General features: G+C 42.8%; 1 protein-coding gene across 6 annotated transcripts in view; it reads right to left on the reverse strand.

The window, feature by feature from the left end:
* STK38L (serine/threonine kinase 38 like) overlaps nt 1-17,675 on the reverse strand; it is a 74,770-nt gene extending 57,095 nt beyond the window's left edge. For 5 of the 6 annotated variants that reach the window (XM_073621745.1, XM_073621744.1, XM_073621742.1 and 2 more), the window contains exon 1: nt 17,518-17,675. The gene's annotated coding sequence lies outside the window, so the exon portion shown is untranslated. The remainder of the gene's footprint in view (nt 1-17,517) is intronic. The other variant, XM_073621739.1, reaches the window with a different exon arrangement.
* Nucleotides 17,676-18,109: the final 434 nt, after the last annotated feature.

Below are 18,109 nucleotides of genomic sequence, written 5' to 3' on the forward strand. Positions count from 1 at the left end.
CCCATTATGACAGACACATGAAGAACAGGTTAAAAATAATCCTATCTATAAGAGCACAGCTTTTCTTTGGTTCCCATGTCAAACCTGCTGAGGTTATTATTTTGAAGAAATTGCACTGCTATCTTAAGAGGTCAGTTTACAAAGAAAGATGGCTTAAAAGAAGAATTATAGGCCTTGAAAGAAAAAACAAAAAACAAAACCCTCTATGCTGCAGCATACGTGTGATGTTGCTGATGCCCCACACGACTAACACCGAGAACTGATTGGATTAAGATCTGGAGAATTTGGGAGGTGAAGTCAACACCTAGAACTCAATGCATTCCTCAAACCTTTCTTGAGCCATTTTTGCAGTGCGGTAGGGCGCATTATCCAGCTGAATGAACACTGTTTCCATGAAGGGGTGTACTTGGTCAGCAACAATGTTAAGGTAGGGGGTACCTATCAAGTAACATCCACTTAACCTTTCAGGACCCAAAGTTTTTCCCGGTAGAAATTTGCCCAAAGAATCACACTGCCTCTGCCATTGTTCTGCCGAAAATTCCAACTCACCAAAATCCCCAACCACGTCACTTCCGGTGACTCTCCAGCAGCAATGATTGGAGATTTGGACGAGTTGGCTGCTTTCACAGAACACTGGCAGCGTATACACTACGGTACACCATATAATGAGTGGACATTGTTAGACTGCCCGATACTAACCAACATGGTCGCCTCCAAGGCAGCAACAACTTTTTTCCTCCTTACCTTGTGTTCTGTCAAAACAGCCAACTTGTCATCTACCATAGTGTATACGCTGCCGCTGTTCTGTGAAAACAGGCAACTCGCCAAACTCTCCTATTATTGCTGCTGAAGAGCCACTGGAAGTAACATGGTTGGAGATTTTGACGAGTTGGGAGTTTTTGACAGAACACCTGCTTACCTTCTTATACTGCATCCTGGTGCCATCTCTTCCCCAGGTAAGCGAAGCACCCAGTTAATCACAGGATATAAAAGAAAAACGTAATTCATCAGACCAGGCCATCTTCTTCCGTTGCTCTGTGGTCCCGCTCTGATACTTGTGCCCATTGTAGGCACTTTTGGGTATGGACACGGGTCAGTATGGGCGCCCTAACTGGTCTGTGGCTACACAGCCCCATTCACAACAAACTGCAGTGCCCATTTATTCTGCTTTCAACACATCAACTACAGGGACATCATGTTTACTTGCTGTCAAATGTACCCCACTGACTTTCAGATGCCATTGTAATGAGACAATCAGCGTTATCCACCTAATCTGCCAGTGGTCATAACGTTATAGCTGATTGGTGTACACACAAAACACACTAACAATTAAATTGAGCGCAGGTACAACTTTCTGAGCTCCTGTCAGTCTACTTGAAGGCAACCTCACTCAAGGCAGCTAAAGTTTGTTTCTGCTTTGAGTGATGGGGATTAATTAATTCTTTATTGTACTGCCCTACACATGTACACAATCTTTTTTTCCAATTATAAATTGATCTGAGCAGATGAAATTTTTTTTTTTTTTTTTTTTTTTTTTTTTTTATACATGCCAATTGATTTATACATTTGCCCAGCTATTTCTTTACACAGCACAGCTCAGTCGGTGATCTCATGATTCTCTACTGCAATAAACCAATACAGCTTGGTCACCTCTACTTCCTATATGCAGCAGAGGGTGACTGGCTGCTAGTGCCCACCCTCCCTCTTCCCTCCCATACCTGTGCTGCTTTGTTTTCTGTCTCTCTCATGCTGACAGTTCTAAGAGCCTATAAAAGCCGTGAAAATAATTATTTTCTCCACTGAAATATTGATAGCCTGTTTTTATCCTGTAATGACGAATGTCTGAATTTTGCAAAATGTTGGCACTACGTGTCCCTTTTTTGCCAAATAAGGCTCCATTCACATTAGCGCGTCTCCAAAGTTGCACAATTTCCAGTGCAACTTTGATGTAACTTTTGATGCAACTCTAGATTCTCTGGACCAAAGCCGTACCAACGTAGTGGCGTTGCTGATTTTTTTTTTTTTTTTTTTAACCGGTGTGAACGGATGCCATTGAAAAGAATGAGTTGCGACTCGTCATGCAACTTTGATGTCAAAAGTCACATGACAAGTCACACAAGTGTGAATGGAGCCTTAAGGAACTAAAGAACTGTAACATAATGAAAATCAAGGAACAAAGTAAGTGGTTGTAAACAAGTTACACCACTTACCTACAGGTAAGCCTATAATAAGGCTTACCTGTAGGTACTGTAAATATCTCCTAAACCAGCACAGTTTAGGAGATAGTTATCATATATGGTTGCGTCGTCATCGGCGCATGCGCACTGAAGAAACGGCTCGCTCGTGCCGTTTCTTCAGCAGCCGTATGTGCGGGAGTGACTTCATCACGCCAATCACAGCGCCAGAGCCTGCAGACCCGGAAGTAACTCCAGGAGAAATGTCGTCGGTCACAGCGGTATGAGGGGCCGCTGCAACAGCTTCAATCTAAGGTAAGTATTTCATAATGAGCTAGTATCGCATACTAGTTAATTTTGCCTTTGTCTTATAGGGGGTTTTTTGTTTTTTTTTCGGGTTTACAAACACTTTAAAAGTACCATTGGGAGGGTCAACCATTTAATAATGTCCATAATTTTGGAATGAAATGTCCAACAAACCCATACAGGTGTGATGGGTAGAGAGATCCACAAACTTTTGCCCATATAATGTATAGTGTGCCAGCTTTGTTGTTCAATAGACAGGTTTACTTGAACCCTAGGAATTTTAAGATGGTCACGCGTGGTCCAAAAAAATACCCGTTCGATGCACCTGCTTTATAACAACTCAAAAAACTGCCTCTGTTACTTATCAGCACACAGGATGTAATAACACTAGCTACAACTGACAAGGCATTAGCAGAGGATGTATTGTGAAATTGCAATGATAACACCTCCGGTGTGACCTGACAGAAGAGGAAGAATACACACAATTAGAAATCAGTAATATGACAGGTCAGTAAGAAAGTAAACACACGGCACATGGAGTACAATGTGCAGGCAATACTGCTGATTGCTCACTGCTGCATGGTATGCAACAACAAAACACCTCATTCTAAAAGGATGACCAATGCATTGTTTGTTTTCCCATTCATAGCTACAGATATGGATCTAACTATATGTTAGATTTTATTCTATTGAAGGCCCATTCAGACTACTACAGTGTGATTACATTTGTTACCAGCTCACAGGTATACATCTATTGTGGTGCCATTGATTCTAAACATCACCCCAAGGCACATATGTAGTTAAAAATGTTAAAGTGCATCCTAAAATAGGGTTACCAGATTGTCAAACAAATACAGAGACACCCTCTTGACCATACCCACCTTTAAAATAGTTGTGAAAAGCCTTAAGATTTTTTTATCAATCACAGCCAGCGAGACAATGAGGAGAGAGTGGGGGAGGGGGGGCCGCGGCTCTGTGTCTTATGGACGCATAGAGAGCAGCGGCTTGGGAGCGAGCATGCAAAGCTGCCCACAGGGCAAGCGGCTTTCTCTGGGGGCACTGCCTGAGGGGATGAGCCAGGAGCGCCAAAAGGGGACCTGAAAAGAAGAGGATTGGAGCTGCTCTGTGCAAAACCATTACACAGAGCAGGCAAGTATGACATGTTTGTTATTTTAAAAAAACAAAGCTTTAATACCACTTTCCTATGGAACAACCCTACCTTACCCCATCTTTACTCACTACCAGACCCCAAAATGGGGCCAAATGTGGTATTAAACTGTTATCTGACCTCACCACCGGCACAGCTATACACCCCTTCAATCATCTAGTATCCCACAACAATGTGCCTCCCTTGCATTTATTTCACTATATGCAACAGTCTCATGCGTTTAAAGCCCAAATCATACCCAACGACACACAAATAGCGCAATCCAATCTGAAGAGGGTCACAAGATATGAATGCACCAGGAAACCGACCTCGGTCCTTTATGCACATCTCCATATGCCGTGTACACACGACCAGACTTTTCAACGGAACTGGTTCGACAGAACGAATCCATCAGACAATTCGATTGTGTGTGGGCTTCATCGGACCTTTTCTGTCGAAAAATCTGTCGGACTTTAGAAATAGAACATGTTTCAAATCTTTCCGACGGACTCAAGTCCGGTCGAAAAATCCATTCATCTGTATGCTAGTCCGATGGACAAAAAAAGGACGCAAGGGCAGCTATTGGCTACTGGCTATGAACCTCCTCATTCTAGTCTGGTCGTACATCATCACGTTCAAAACGATCGGACTTTGGTGTGATCGTGTGTAGGCAAGTCCGTTTCGTTGGAACTCCGTCGAAAAGTCCTTCGGAGTTCAGTCCGACGAAAAGTCCGGTCCTGTGTACACAGCATTAGATTTTCCACTCCAGATCTGTCAAAGCTCCGTCAGCGATGGACACAGGACTGCGAGGATTGGGAGGACATGTGGGACTTCCCTTTCAAAACCCTGGTCTCACATCGAGACCGTCTCATACAATACAAAATACTACACCGGGCATATATTACCCCGTATAGATTGCATAAAATGAGAACCTCCCTGTCCTCAGAGTGTTAGAGATGTACTGGAAATCTGGGTGACTTTATACACATCTTCTGGTCCTGCCCAGCAATTAAAAACTACTGGTCACAACTACTATCTGTAATACAAGAAGTGGTGGGAATAGATATAGCCCCAACCCCGCAGATATGCCTTCTAGGCTTAGTAGAAGAATTAGCCCCCAGGACAGCAGAAAGAACTCTGATAGGACTCCTGATTTTCTATGCCAGGAAAATGATCACTCTCTGCTGGAAAAAACGAGCCCCGCCGTCCATATTTCTATGGAAAACACATGTCAATAAAAGTACTACCACTCTATAAAGGAAACATACCAAAATAAAGGATGCCCCAAAAAATACGATAGGGTGTGGGCCAAATGGCTAGCGGAGGCCTCCACAGCAACCGCAGATTGACTGAGCATGTACATAATACTACTCTACGGGTGGATGTGATTTTGATACATTGGGTGACTTTTTTGTATTGTAATCTCTGATATGAGTTTGATACTTATTATTGTACCTTGGGTCTCAACTGAAAGATTTGATCCTTAGCTATTTCAATTGAGCAGGAGCCAATACAGCACTAGGTTGTTTGTTCTTTTCTTGTGGACATGCTAAAGCTGTATGTCACTAATGATGGAAGCAGCCCAATTACCGGCTGGTACTGAATCCTGCGTGGATCTAGTCCCAATGCTGTGGCAGGTTTACTGTTTGTATGTCTTATACTAAAAAAAAAAAAAAAAAAAAGCTTTAATACCACAAACACTTTCACTGCCACCGACATATGTGGCAGCTGGGGGTTCTACACACACTCCTGGTACGTTTGCCACTGCCCCTCCAAAAGTCCCCTATTTGATCACAGTGGACTTTATGGGATAAAAATTAGAGTTTGGTGAACAAAAAAATTGCAAAGAAATAGTTATCTCCGAGTACTTAACTCTACACAGACCTCTGTGCTCCTGTGAATGACCCCCTCCATAGCTGTTCACATCAACCAATCATCTGCAAATTTTACATTTCCAACCTGCAACCTGACTGGCTACTAGGGGCAGACTTCTTTTTCTTTACAATGAGTCTGCTTTCTCACAAATAGTGAAACTAGAACAAGATTACATTAGTTAACCAGTTACAGAGAAGTCGTGAATCATATCAGTTACTAAATCAAAAGAACACACAGGAAATGTATAGGGTCATATTTGTTTGGAAATAAAAGACACATTTTCTTTGCTTCAATCACACAGACCTCAGCAGTCCATGATAACAAATACAGAGGAGAAGACTTGTAAGGAATAAATGTCAGCTGGATCCTTGTTCACAGAGACATACAGCTTGAGCTAAACATGTGGCTTAGGATAGCTTCACCTCTACTAAAGTGGTCCTATATTCTCTACTCCCCAAAGTGCAGCCCACATTGGAGAATGCTTCTCTTCCTCCTCGATCCAGCGATCGTTACTTCAGCAAGGTCCCAGCCGGCTCCTCTTTATACTCCACAATTCCATCCATTCCTATGGGCAAGCTGTATTCCAAAAGATCACTGGAAGCCACCATGAGTATAGCTATCCAAAGGAATAAATGTGTGATGGGGGGGGGGGGGGGTGTATTAAAGGACAGCTTCAATAAAAGGTAAAGTCGTTGATCATTATTTTAAAAATGTTATAACAGCATCAGGTAGTCATTGAATGGAGGACAAGACCCCCGGAGTTTCGTCTCTTCCTGGTAGTGGATATTAGGTGCACTCACCCTCAATGCCTAGAGCCTAAAGGACCCATCACACTGTCAGGTAGGTAGGGGCAGGGGTGTCCTCAAAGTGGTAGTAAACTCTGTACTACCACTTGTACCTACAGGTAAGCCTATAATAAGTGAATATCTCCTAAACTTACACATTTTAGGAGATATTCAGAGTGCATGGAGCCGATGACATCAGTGGATGTGCTCTAAAGCTCCGGATTACAGTGCTGGCCCTTCAGGGCCCGTGCTGGAAATGGCAGCTCCCGTAGCCACATCATCACGGCTCCAGCCAATCATATAGCCAGAGCTTGCGCAACTGGAAGACAGACAAGGTGAACATGTCAGCCCTCTCAGCTGTATTTTATATATAACGCTGGAGGGCTTTGTTCCAAGGTATTTTATAATGTGCTAATATGCGATGCATACTAGCACATTATGCCATTGCCATGCAGGTTTTTATTTTTTGCTTTGTTTTTGAACATCGGCGGTTTACAACCGCTTAAAAACTTTATACCTCTTGCTGGCATAAATTTAAAAGTGGGAGTAAACTCCCATGCATGAATTTTACCTATAGGCAAGCCAATAATGAGGCTTACTTACAGGTCCTGTAAATATCCCCCAAACGTGCACCGTTTAGGAGATATTTACTGTAGATGCAGCCGATGAAGTCGCCGATGCATGTGCTCTGAAGGAAAAGCCACCCGGTCCATTTCTCCTGAGTCCTATGCCGTAAATGGCTGCTCCCGCTGGAAGTGACGTCATCGCAGTTTCGGCCACTCACAAAGCTGGAGTCTTCCTTCCGGATAAATATGGGGGCGCCTTCAGCGGTGACAGCGTGCCGCTGGAAGGCTTCATTTTCAGGTAAGTTTCACATAATGTGCTAGTATTCAATGCATATTATTAGCACATTACCTTTCAGGTTAACTACCACTGTGAGTAGTTAAAAACTGAGTAGTTAAACTAACTTTTAGTTACTTTACACATCTGCATGAGTAATTTGACTTGTTACAATACACAGCAACAGTATCTTTTTCAGAAAGGATGCACCTTTTATTATCAAAAGGGTATCTTTATCTCTAATTAATGACTGTACATAGGCGGAGATGAGGTCATCATTTTGCTGCAGGCAAGGGAAAGCATTTCCTCAGTCTCCTCTCCCGCAGTAATTAGACTGGGGGAGAGGAGGGGCCATTTATTACGGTCCTACAGCAGGACCCTTTCATGTGTTCTTCCTGCTGTCTTGGAGACACACACACACAGGCAAAATGCCAGGGCCCAGGTCGCAAGTGCCACCTTTTGCGACCCTGTCAGTCATTTTTCATTTTTTTTCTCATTTTGTTTTTTTTAGGAGCCCCATGGGGGGCTTTGGAGGAGATATCAGGAACCTAAACAATCCTCTGATGTTCCACCTTTGAGACAGAGAGAGAGAGAGATTGAGGACACAATGAATTGACAGGAATAGCTCTGTACAAAGCTTCCTATTCATTCACAAACCAGAGCATAGTAAACACAGTTTACTATGGTTTGGTTATGAATGAACAGATTCTGTAATCAGGTGGCATATAGTGGAACTGATCTCCTCCTAAACGCCTGTGGGAGGGAGAGGAGAAGCAGGATTTTAGCGGCTCACCGCCACTCCTATCCAGGTATACGGGGAGCGGCACAGGCCCCCTGAAGCATAGGGCCGGGTCAGAATTGCAACCCCTGCGATCTCTGCAGTTACCCCCCTGACCTGTAGGTTAGACCTTGTTCACACAAGAGTACTTAAAGGGTAAGTTCATATTTACAGAAAAATTTGTAAGGTGAACTTACACAGGACCCCCTCCTAAACCCCCCCCCCAGTCCCACGATCTCCCATTCTGAGCCCCGGTAAAGCAGCTTTGAAATCCCCGGAACTTAATCTCCTAAAAGTACCCCGTCAGGCGGTAAGTTTAGGAGCATTCTAACTGGGCGGCGCCAACCAAACTGAACCCGCGTAGTCCGTCCTCTCAGCAGGTAAGAAGAAGGGAGAAAGCTGAGGGAAATTCTAAGCGCCGGAGCAGTGAGGCAGCTATACCGAGGCTCAGAACGGGAGGTTGCCGTGCTACAGGTCAGCGGGACGGGTGAGGAGGGGGTCCTGTGTAAGTTTACCTTACAGATTTTTCTGTAAAAGTGAACTTACACTTCAAGCATATACCCATGTGAAGGCCCATGTTTGGAATGCACAGGTGTTATGTACATATGTGTGTGGGCAGTCCCATTCATGTCAACTGGGATGCAGTCACTACTCCCTATTTAACATCCATGTGGGTGCAGTGCATGTCCCCAAACGCAGACAGTGTGAGTTTGGAGACACACACCCGCAGACACACGGACGTCAAACTGGGAGCACTGTGACCTAACCGACATGAATAGGACAGAATGCATAGGCACAGGACATCTGTGTATCCCATGGAGGCGAATACAGCCCTTCGCACAGTTGTACTCTTATGTACGCCCATGTAAACAAGAGCCTGTAGCAGAGGCTGATCTGTGTCATATTTGTGTGCATAGCCAAGAATTAAACAGGTTTGTAAATGACAGGGAAGTAATTTTATGTTTTACTACCCTTACTGGTGGCAATTAAACCCAGCACTGGAATGGCCCTGTATAGAATATAGCATTTTTAGGATCCACTTTATGTATCCAGCATCACAATGATAATGTAAGTAACACACGACAGTTAAGAGCACCGTGATGTAATATGTAGTGATGATACATACTAGCACATGGTGGCTTATTACTGTACAAAATACAGCACAAGATTATAAATATAATAACTATGTGCAAGAACACATACTTATTAACATCACATAAATAATTTACTGTGCAGTATATAAAAAAAACAGAGCAATAAGAAAATGACATAATACACAAGAATGGATTTTGCAGCCTAGTCATCAATGCAAACACCCATTATTCCAGCACTGCAATCTGAGAGATTCTGCAGGTCTATACAGAACAGTGTACAGCGCTGGGAAAAAGCACAACACCATGAAGCCAGTTTAGCCCAGACATACAAATATTGTATTAAATAGCACAGACGAGTGTTGTGTAATAGTATACAGTAGGGACTCACTAGGGGTCCAAGACTAAGCTTTGTGCCTCAACCTGCTCTGTTCTCTACTGTTAAATGTTGATTTTTAGTGCCGGTTTATACCAGTGCGTTGTGCAAGTTTGCATGCAATTCGCACCGCACTGCAAATCACATGTGATGTCCATGCGATGCAATTTCAGCCATACAGATAGTATGGCTGATATCACTTCGCATTCGGACCAAACTCGCACAAGACCCTTTTTTGGTCTACACCAGCATCGGATCGCATGGGTGTCCGAACTGTCAGTTCGCAGTGCGATATGCAAGCAGAAATGGGGGTGTCAATAATAATGTATTGACACTCCCGGCGGCTCGCATATGATAGTGTGAACTGTGCGAGTCGGGTGCGATGCGAGGACCCGCAGTGGATTTGGAAAGCTGTGACGGTTCAGCATAAAATAGGGTGAAAAGTAGATTAATTGGAGGAGAAAAAAAAAAAAGCCATAAAGACACGTTGCCCCTACCCATGATTGATTAAAGAGCATATGCAAACCAAAAATCTGTTTTTAGTATGTTTGGCTATATTTCTTAAAGCTGAAATGAAGAATAAGTATTTTCTTTTTAAAGCCCAACTCTGGGTACAAGATGTAAAATATGCTTGCAAAGAAAGAGGTCCAATGCCTCTCCTGAGTCAGAGCCAATCGATGGGAACTACCACCTTTGCTGAATGCAGAAGTTTAGGCTACTTTCACACTGGGGCGGGCGCCGGCGGTAAAGCGGCGCTATTCGGCCGCTGGCAGGGCGGTTTTAACCCCCGCTAGCGGCCAAAAAAGGGTTAAAAATGCCTGCAAAGCGCCGCTGCGGCGGCACTTTGCCGGCAGTTTGGCTGCGCTGCCCCATTGATTTCAATGGGCAGGGGAGCTTTACACCGCTCCTACAGCGCTGCAAAGATGCGGCTTACAGGACCTCAAGTGCAAGAGACCCACTCTGAAGCATTCTGGCAAGGAACAGGCTTTTCTACTCAGGATGTGGCTACTTTTAAACAAAAACAAACAATAAGGCTCCTTTCAGATTTGTGTGACTTGTGAGACCCCAAGTTGTAGGACATGCGAAATTAAGTTTTTTTCCTATGAGAGCCACTGCTACTGACACTAAAGAAATCACGGCTATTCTAGAAAAGGTCCCAGGGAATGTAAAGTCAGACGTCCGAATATAAAAAGGAGCCTAAAACTTTGGACAAGTTTTGATGCATATGTAAAGCATTTAACTGATTTAACTGATTTAAATGAAAGGTTCAGTTGGGCTTAAAAGTATATTATGTCACACTGAAAACCTTTTTATTTTGTGTATGTGTTCCTGTTGGAGAGTTCTCCTCACTTATTGCCTAGCAAAAGCTTGTCAGTAGTACAGAAGTAAGGGAAAATCTAAGGCTGCGTTCACCTTTGTTCATTGTGGGAACGCTTGCAACCGCAATGCATAAAAAAAGTGTGCAATTCCTTTTGCATACATGCAAAAAGTGCCATTAATTCTTAATGGCACCCAACTGTACCTTGCCAACATTTGCATGCCAAAATACATAGTAAAGTACCAAGTGTTTGGTTTGGCGTAATTTTAAAAAGAAAAGGGTTGTGCACTTCTTTTGTGCGATTAGGGCATTGGGATAATGGCCGCCCAAGACGCTTGTGCAACGTCACACCTGCAAAAGCGCCAACAGAACCCTGGATGGCAGTAAAGAGCCAACAGGTATGCCAACTCTACCCCAATCCATCCAAAACTAAGGGAAAGTTTGGCCTAGATACATCCTTTAAGATAAGCATATTGTGAGATACAATGTCAAACATACTGAAAAAAAGATTTTGGGTTCCCATACATTTTTGCTGATCAGTAAATAAATCTGCCAATTTGACAGAATAGTAGATGAAATACAGGAGGACACAAACCAAAAACAGGATACTGGAAGCTAGTGCGATGTATATAGTATATACAGGTGTCACTTCTCTATATCATAATAGCATACACACTGTACAGCCCATCCTAAGCAGATCACACAATGATAATATTACATATATTAATAGAGCAAGATGGCAAAGTAATGAATTACTAATAGACGATGTATAGTAACCAAGGCCAGTACACAGAGTGTGTACAAAAATATATAGACAGCAGCATCAGCACTGTAAATCTAATCTGTCATATAAACAAATCCTACATTTTGTGGTTTATCTCTCATTACTGACTATATAGTTATAAATGACAGACTTGTACATAAGTTATGGACTCTGGACAGTAGCAGAGCCCTGTGTAGTATACAGCTTTCAGCACTGTTTGTAAAAACACACGATCATAAAATAATTACAGGTACACGCTCATACAATTATACATTAGGCAGAGGCCAGAGTATTGTGTGAAGCTGTTATAGCAGAGAGTACATTTTATCAAAAACATTGACAGCTACAATGTACGTGCGATTTGCCACAATGATTGCTATATTCTGCCATGTGACTTTTCCGCTCTCAGTGCGGAGAAGAGGGATCATTTTGCCAAACATGGACTGCAAAAACTTAAACTGGACCTACTTTACTCTAATAAGACTAGTAAAAGGGAACAATCCTCTTCTTTCGGGTCAAGTTTCTGTACTCTGATAAAGTGCAGCAGTTCATACTATGTTACATACAAAGGCTAATAGTAATAATGTAACACTGAGCTGTATATTTATATTACACACAGCACTATCTCATATAAAGACATTTAAAAGTAACAATTGAGAATCATATATACAATATAAAAATACATAGGTCAGTACATGAATATAAAGGGAGCAGTGTCTGTACTGTGTATTATTAGCCCTCATGCACACAGGCTGTTAAAAAAACGTTATGAAAACGCCAGTATCTTTGCAGTGATTTTTTTTTTACTTTTTTCAGCGTTTTTGCAATAGCGTTTTTTAGCGTTTATGAGCGTTTTTCCGCGTTAGCGTTTTTGAGCGTTTTTTTTTTTTTCCAAATTTTTTCAATGGATCAAAAACGCTAAAAAACGTTGGTGAATGACGTTTTTCAGCGTTAGAGCGTTTTTATAGCTGAAAAACGTCTTTCAGAACCCACTGGTCCTGGGTTTTTTTTACAGCTTAAAAACGCCTATGCCACTTGCAGCTCAAAAACGCCTAGGTGGGCATGAAGCCATAGACTAACATAGACGGGCCTTTTTAAGCTGCAAAAAAAGCTCAAAAAAGCAGCTGTAAAAACGTCCGTGTGCATGAGGACTTATAGTGAATACAGACTGTATACACAGTGCAATGCCAGCACTCTGTATTATTACAGTGTATACACCCAGCACTATCAAGTCTTGATATCAGACAAAGTAATATAAGAAAGTCATACAGAAAATTACAGACTGCACTGTGCTGGCAGTATACAGACAGCAGTGGCAGTACTGTGTATTATTACAGTGTATACACACAGCACTGTACCATGTAACAGCTCTGTACTGGGGTGTGTGTGTGTGTGTGTGTGTGTGTGTGTGTGTGTGTGTGTGTGTGTGTGTGTGTGTGTGTGTGTGTGTGTGTGTGTGTATATATATATATATATATATATACACATACACACACACACACACACACACACACACACACACACACACACACACACTAGAGCTGCACAATTCTGGCCAAAATGAGAATCATGGATTTTTTTTGCTTAGAATAAAAAGATCACGATTCTCGTGACGTAAAATCTTTCACATTATGCAAAAAAAAAAAAAATTGGCCCAACTTTACTGGTTAGATTATTTTTTTTAATTCATTAAAGTAATTTTTTCCAAAAAAATTGCATTTGAAAGACCGTTGCGCAAATACAGTGTGACATAAAATATTGCAACAACCACCATTTTATTCTCTAGGGTGTCTACTAAAAAATATATATATATATGTTCGGGGGTTCTAAGTAATTTTCTAGCAAAAAAAAATTTTAACTTGAAACCAGCAAATGTCAGAAAAAGGTTTAGGCCTCTTTCACACGAGGGATCCGTATGTCCGTTTTTCATCCTTCCGTTTTCGGATGAAAAACGGACATACATGTATCCCTATGGAGCGTCGGATGTCAGCGGTGACATGTCTGCTGACATCCGACCCGAAAAGTGTAACGGAGGAAAACCCTACTTTTCCATCCGTTTTCGGATCGGATCGGGTGACAACGGACACTACGGTCCGTCATCACCCGATCCCCCATAGGGGAGAGCGGTGCTCTGACAGGTCCGTCGCTGCACAGTGTGCAGCGATGGACCTGTCATCTTCCTGCTCAGCAGGGATCGGCGGAGCGATCCCCGCTGAGCAAGCGGGTGTTCACGGGGGCCCCGTGTGAAAGAGCCCTAAGTGCTTAGGTGGTTAAACTTTTTTCACTTAAGCAGGAAGTCTATTCCATTGACAAATTGTTACAATGTTTATACTTAAGTTCAACTGATAAAGAAGGTTTTGTTTCTTGCAGACTGCCCGTTTTTTCTCTTCCTTTCTTTTGAGGGCTGTGGCTTCAGAAGAGCAGAGAGAATTCTTTGCATAGAAAGAATTGTGAAACACTTTAGCGATCGCGATAACAATTCTTGACGATTAATTGTGCAGCTCTAACACACACACACACACACACAACTCTGTACTATTATATGGTATATATACACACACACAGCTCTGCAGAATAATATATATATGATAGAGATAGAGATAGATAGATCTATAGATATATATCGGATGCAAACTGTGTTTTTGGCATGCAGCCGAAAGAAAAATGCAGATGATGGAGTTGAAAAGGGGGCGAGGTCTGCCCTGGGTGACGCCCATTGCGGGTGTCATCCTGGCGGCTTAAGGTTCTGTCCTCCTGGGCCCGTCCTCCTCCTCCCCTTGCAGAACCATTACCTCCATGTGTCACCGAGCTGGATTGCCCAGGCCGCAGTAACAATGTCCGGCCTCCTGTGATAGAAGGATCACTGATTCAATGGCGGGACACTGAATCAGTGTGACGTGATCACAGGAGGAGGGACATTGTTACTGCGGCCGGGAAATTCAAATCCAGCTCTGTGACACAGCAGGAGATAGCTGCTCAGATCCGGGCACAGGCAGGCTGCATCAATCTCTTGTATCAGGTCTGCAGTCTCTGACCATCTCTTGTATCAGGTCTGCAGTCTCTGACCATCTCTTGTATCAGGTCTGCAGTCTCTGACCATCTCTTGTATCAGGTCTGCAGTCTCTGACCATCTCTTGTATCAGGTCTGCAGTCTCTGACCATCTCTTGTATCAGGTCTGCAGTCTCTGACCATCTCTTGTATCAGGTCTGCAGTCTCTGACCATCTCTTGTATCAGGTCTGCAGTCTCTGACCATCTCTTGTATCAGGTCTGCAGTCTCTGACCATCTCTTGTATCAGGTCTGCAGTCTCTGACCATCTCTTGTATCAGGTCTGCAGTCTCTGACCATCTCTTGTATCAGGTCTGCAGTCTCTGACCATCTCTTGAATCAGGTCTGCAGTCTCTGACCATCTCTTGAATCAGGTCTGCAGTCTCTGACCATCTCTTGAATCAGGTCTGCAGTCTCTGACCATCTCTTGAATCAGGTCTGCAGTCTCTGACCATCTCTTGAATCAGGTCTGCAGTCTCTGACCATCTCTTGAATCAGGTCTGCAGTCTCTGACCATCTCTTGAATCAGGTCTGCAGTCTCTGACCATCTCTTGAATCAGGTCTGCAGTCTCTGACCATCTCTTGAATCAGGTCTGCAGTCTCTGACCATCTCTTGAATCAGGTCTGCAGTCTCTGACCATCTCTTGAATCAGGTCTGCAGTCTCTGACCATCTCTTGAATCAGGTCTGCAGTCTCTGACCATCTCTTGAATCAGGTCTGCAGTCTCTGACCATCTCTTGAATCAGGTCTGCAGTCTCTGACCATCTCTTGAATCAGGTCTGCAGTCTCTGACCATCTCTTGAATCAGGTCTGCAGTCTCTGACCATCTCTTGAATCAGGTCTGCAGTCTCTGACCATCTCTTGAATCAGGTCTGCAGTCTCTGACCATCTCTTGAATCAGGTCTGCAGTCTCTGACCATCTCTTGAATCAGGTCTGCAGTCTCTGACCATCTCTTGAATCAGGTCTGCAGTCTCTGACCATCTCTTGAATCAGGTCTGCAGTCTCTGACCATCTCTTGAATCAGGTCTGCAGTCTCTGACCATCTCTTGAATCAGGTCTGCAGTCTCTGACCATCTCTTGAATCAGGTCTGCAGTCTCTGACCATCTCTTGAATCAGGTCTGCAGTCTCTGACCATCTCTTGAATCAGGTCTGCAGTCTCTGACCATCTCTTGAATCAGGTCTGCAGTCTCTGACCATCTCTTGAATCAGGTCTGCAGTCTCTGACCATCTCTTGAATCAGGTCTGCAGTCTCTGACCATCTCTTGAATCAGGTCTGCAGTCTCTGACCATCTCTTGAATCAGGTCTGCAGTCTCTGACCATCTCTTGTATCAGGTCTGCAGTCTCTGACCATCTCTTGAATCAGGTCTGCAGTCTCTGACCATCTCTTGAATCAGGTCTGCAGTCTCTGACCATCTCTTGAATCAGGTCTGCAGTCTCTGACCATCTCTTGTATCAGGTCTGCAGTCTCTGACCATCTCTTGTATCAGGTCTGCAGTCTCTGACCATCTCTTGTATCAGGTCTGCTAGAGGTGCACCGAATGGAAATTTTGCTAATATTATTAGCAGTGTGTTTAAGTAAGAGATTGCAGACATGATACAAGAGATGGTCAGAGACTGCATTTTTCTTGAGCTTTCCCTTGCACTAAAAAGGTGCCAATAATGGCCAACAATAATTTCATATTTTTCATATAAAAGTTGGATACAATTATATATAAAAATAAATATTCTTTAAAAACTGTCATTTTCAGCAAAGTGCATCCTGCGTTTTCGGTACCAAAACTTCCATTTGGTGAGAGATAGATAGAGAATATATATATATATATATATATATATATATATATATATATATATATATATATATATATATATATATTGTCTATATACACAGAGCTCTGTACTATCATATGGTATATACACATACACACACAGCTCTATACTATTATATGGTATATATACACAGCTCTGTACTATTATATGGCATACACACACAGTTCTGTACTATTATATGGTAGATACACACAGCTCTGTACTATTATATGGTATATATACACACACACACACACAGTTCTGTACTATTATATGGTATATATACACACAGAGCTCTGTACTATTATATGGTATATATACACACAGTTCTGTACTATTATATGGTATATATACACACAGTTCTGTACTATTATATGGTATATATACACACAGAGCTCTGTACTATTATATGGTATATATATACACACAGAGCTCTGTACTATTATATGGTATATATACACACAGAGCTCTGTACTATTATATGGTATATATACACACAGAGCTCTGTACTATTATATGGTATATATACACACAGAGCTCTGTACTATTATATGGTATATATACACACAGTTCTGTACTATTATAAGGTATATATACACACACAGCTCTGCCTCATCTGGAGACAATCCAGTAACATTTGGGTATTACTGTAGGTATATTTGCATACAATATGTGTAACAAAGCTTTGTTCACCTTCAGTACAGACAGTGTATACAGAGATCAGGTCTGTGTGATGTATTGGTACAATGTATACACACAGGGCTGTCCTGTCATATGATGACAATAATAATAAGTGTATTATGATCATCAGTCTGTACACAGTTATTGTAGATTATTACACAGGTGATGCTTTAAAAGGGCGCTGCAAGCCAATGTCACGTCACCAATAGCAACCACACCAAGTCGTCCTCCTCCTCCTCATCCATGGAGTGCAGGCTGCTATGGGCAATAAGGAATATCTGTATGTACTCGGCACACTTTTTATACAAAAAAAAAGTGATGTTCTGCCATCTAATGCCAATAGTAATAATATTCCAGTGGTAGTGATCAGAATGCAGAGCAGAGAGTGCAGGTCATCCTATGTATTATTATACAACATACAGCGCTGTCCTGTAATTCTACTATGATCACAGCAGAGGCCGGTATAAAGCTCATTCCGTGTCCTATGATATAGAATGAGAAGAATACACTGTCCCCCAAGTCTCACCTCCTCCGGGGATCCCCGGTGTCTCTGCTCAGCCCTCACCGTCCTCCGGCTGCTATAGCAGTAGCAGCTGCAGCTTTCCCACCTCTCGCGAGATCCACGCACCTGTCCCTTGCACAACCCGCCCATTGGCACACCCTGTGCGGGCACCACGCCCCCTCCTTCATCTAGTCATCAGTCTGCTACCGCTAGAGGCCCATCCATTTCCCCATAAAAGTCTCCCAACCGTAGGTGGCATGCCGCCATTTTGACGTAGACTCACTTTGTTTAAAAGCTTATAGGATTGGCTTCAATAAAAATGGCTCTTGTTTTGGAGACATGGAAATCAATTCTTCTTATCAGTAATGATACGTGTAGTGCACTTGGCGCGGGTGTAGAAAGCATGGGCAAAGTGTAGGTAATGTGACTGTGGCACCCAAGCAACTTTTTTGTTTAACAGCCTGACCTATATCCATAGCTCTGGACTGTCCCTGATTTCGAGGGACTGTCCCTGATTTGGAGCAATGTCCCTCATTCCTCCTCATACGTCACTCATTTTGGTCTGATCTGATATATCTATCTATCTATTTTATCTTTCAAAAAAGTGTTTCCCAGT

The sequence above is a fragment of the Aquarana catesbeiana genome, linkage group LG03 (genome assembly GCF_042186555.1).
Source record: "Aquarana catesbeiana isolate 2022-GZ linkage group LG03, ASM4218655v1, whole genome shotgun sequence".
NCBI lineage: Eukaryota > Metazoa > Chordata > Amphibia > Anura > Ranidae > Aquarana > Aquarana catesbeiana.